The sequence below is a fragment of the Frieseomelitta varia genome, unplaced genomic scaffold, assembly GCF_011392965.1.
Source record: "Frieseomelitta varia isolate USP_RPSP 00005682 unplaced genomic scaffold, Fvar_1.2 scaffold_423, whole genome shotgun sequence".
Lineage (NCBI taxonomy): Eukaryota > Metazoa > Arthropoda > Insecta > Hymenoptera > Apidae > Frieseomelitta > Frieseomelitta varia.
The window spans coordinates 5406-7523 of NW_025110172.1; the positions used below are offsets into that span (position 1 = coordinate 5406).

Below are 2118 nucleotides of genomic sequence, written 5' to 3' on the forward strand. Positions count from 1 at the left end.
ATAATGATATTACAGACATTTTCATTAAAAAATGTAATTACATTCTGTATTAAAATGTTCATTACGTTTTATATTTTATTAATTTAATCAATTCAATTCGTTCAAATATATATACACATGCATATATAATACGCTCGCTGTTGAAAATATATTCATAGAATACATACCTCATTTTTTGATGAAATCAACCGAATCCTAGTTGCGCCCCCACCTCATCAAATTAGTCACGACGCGAACTTGCTGCGCGGGGAATTATTCTACGGTTGACAATCGTGGCGTTGAGATGTGTCATCTCGTCCAACGTTTATTAATTGCGTAATACTTTCATCGCCATCTTTTCATCATTTATATTCACACTACTGTCAACTTTATTTGACTAATGTACGTTTTTACTTTTAATAGTTTATTGCATTTTAAGTTACTTTCGTATTCTTGATCGTCTTCTTGGTTATGTTACATTTACCGGTAATTTGTATTATGTATAAATATATGCATTGTTACATGTACAAGTATTACTGTTTCAAAATGTCATTTAATCTTGATTGTTGTTTCATTTTCATGTAAATTGTTTCATTTATACGTGTTATTGGAAGTTTTTTTGTTTTTTTTGTATAGATTCTTGGTTGATTGTGAAACGTCGAAGCATTAAGGGGACGCCATGAATATCAAAAGGACATCAGAATGATTAACGATAAATGCGACAACTTTTTGTGGAGATATGGTGAAATTTCATTTATTTTAATGAAGACAGACATACTTGTACGTTTATTTCCTCTTTTTATTGGATAATTGGCAATATTTGTTTTCGTATTCAATCGATATGTGTTTCTAACAAATAATTCATAGCATTAACGAAATTAATGCGTAATATAACAAAAATTAAGACTGTGAAATGCAGATTTTACATTTTGCTGTATTTTATAAATTTCAATAATACTGTTGGTATTTCACATTTTTCAATAATTTATATTATTTCCGGGAAGAAATGAGTTTACGTTCTGCGCATCGTATTTCCATATTGTGCAGTTCTGTTTAACTGACAAAAGAAGGGAGCCATGTTTGAAATTTTCATGACGTACATTCATAGCATATTCAGAGCATAATTTTTCCAAATCAATTATATCACGATATATTCATGGATATTTTACAGTAGTAGAAAGTATTTTGCAATACGTAAACATTCTTTATATATTAATATTGATTAAATATTTCACATTTTTCATTTCTTTATTTGTGATAAGTTAATAATAATAATTGCAATGATTTTGAAAAAGTAGTATTTCTTGAATTTCTTAAATATGCTTTTAAAAACAAATTATAAGATTTCGCATGTTTTGATAAAGGTTTTTGCAACTTCAATTTTTTTCTGTTCCATGGGAAGAACTCTATAGTGCCAAGAATGTAAGTACTACATTTAATTTCATTCCTTATATTTTGCGTTAATTATTATTAATTAAAAGATAGAATTATTATTAAAATTTTATGTTTGAGAGAGATCAGTGTTTCATTATTTCAAACTTTTCAAATAATTAACCCTACCTTTAAGAACAAGTTGTAATAGTTTATGCTTTTATTACAGGTTTCATTCTTCACTTTTTTCTTCATAATTACAATCAACGATTTCAGTCTAATGAACATCACGATAACTTCTGCTGGACTACACTCATTGATAACTGCTTTTCGCATCTAATTGTGAGTCACAAGCATTTTTGTTCCTCTAGTTACTCAATCATGTCGTAGGATGAAAGGTCCGAATCGACACGAATGGCTAGTTGTATTATATAAAACTTTTGACGAGCATAGTGACCGCGAGTATTTACTATACTCACGAGCAGTAACATTTTCTTGTTTGTGCTACAGTTCAGGATAGGTTTTCTTGCACATCGTGTTTTTTGAATACTTAAAGTGATGCATAATTTAACGCGTGAATGAAAATTAGAAATCGGTATAATTATTTATAAAATCGATATATATTTAATATAATCGTTTGCAAAGATAAAATATTCATACGAATATATAGTATGATTATTGGAATAAATGGTGGAATGTTACAATTATTTTGTTTGAGTATTTTGTAATAGAGAAATCGGCAATTTTAATTGAAATTATTACAATTCT

General features: G+C 28.0%; 1 long non-coding RNA gene across 1 annotated transcript; it reads left to right on the forward strand.

The window, feature by feature from the left end:
• Positions 1-210: 210 nt before the first annotated feature.
• LOC122531895 lies at positions 211-1393 on the forward strand. The gene is made up of 3 exons (XR_006307417.1): positions 211-381; positions 616-759; positions 1344-1393. It is a non-coding gene; the product is annotated as an uncharacterized LOC122531895 (long non-coding RNA).
• The last annotated feature ends 725 nt before the right edge of the window (positions 1394-2118 follow it).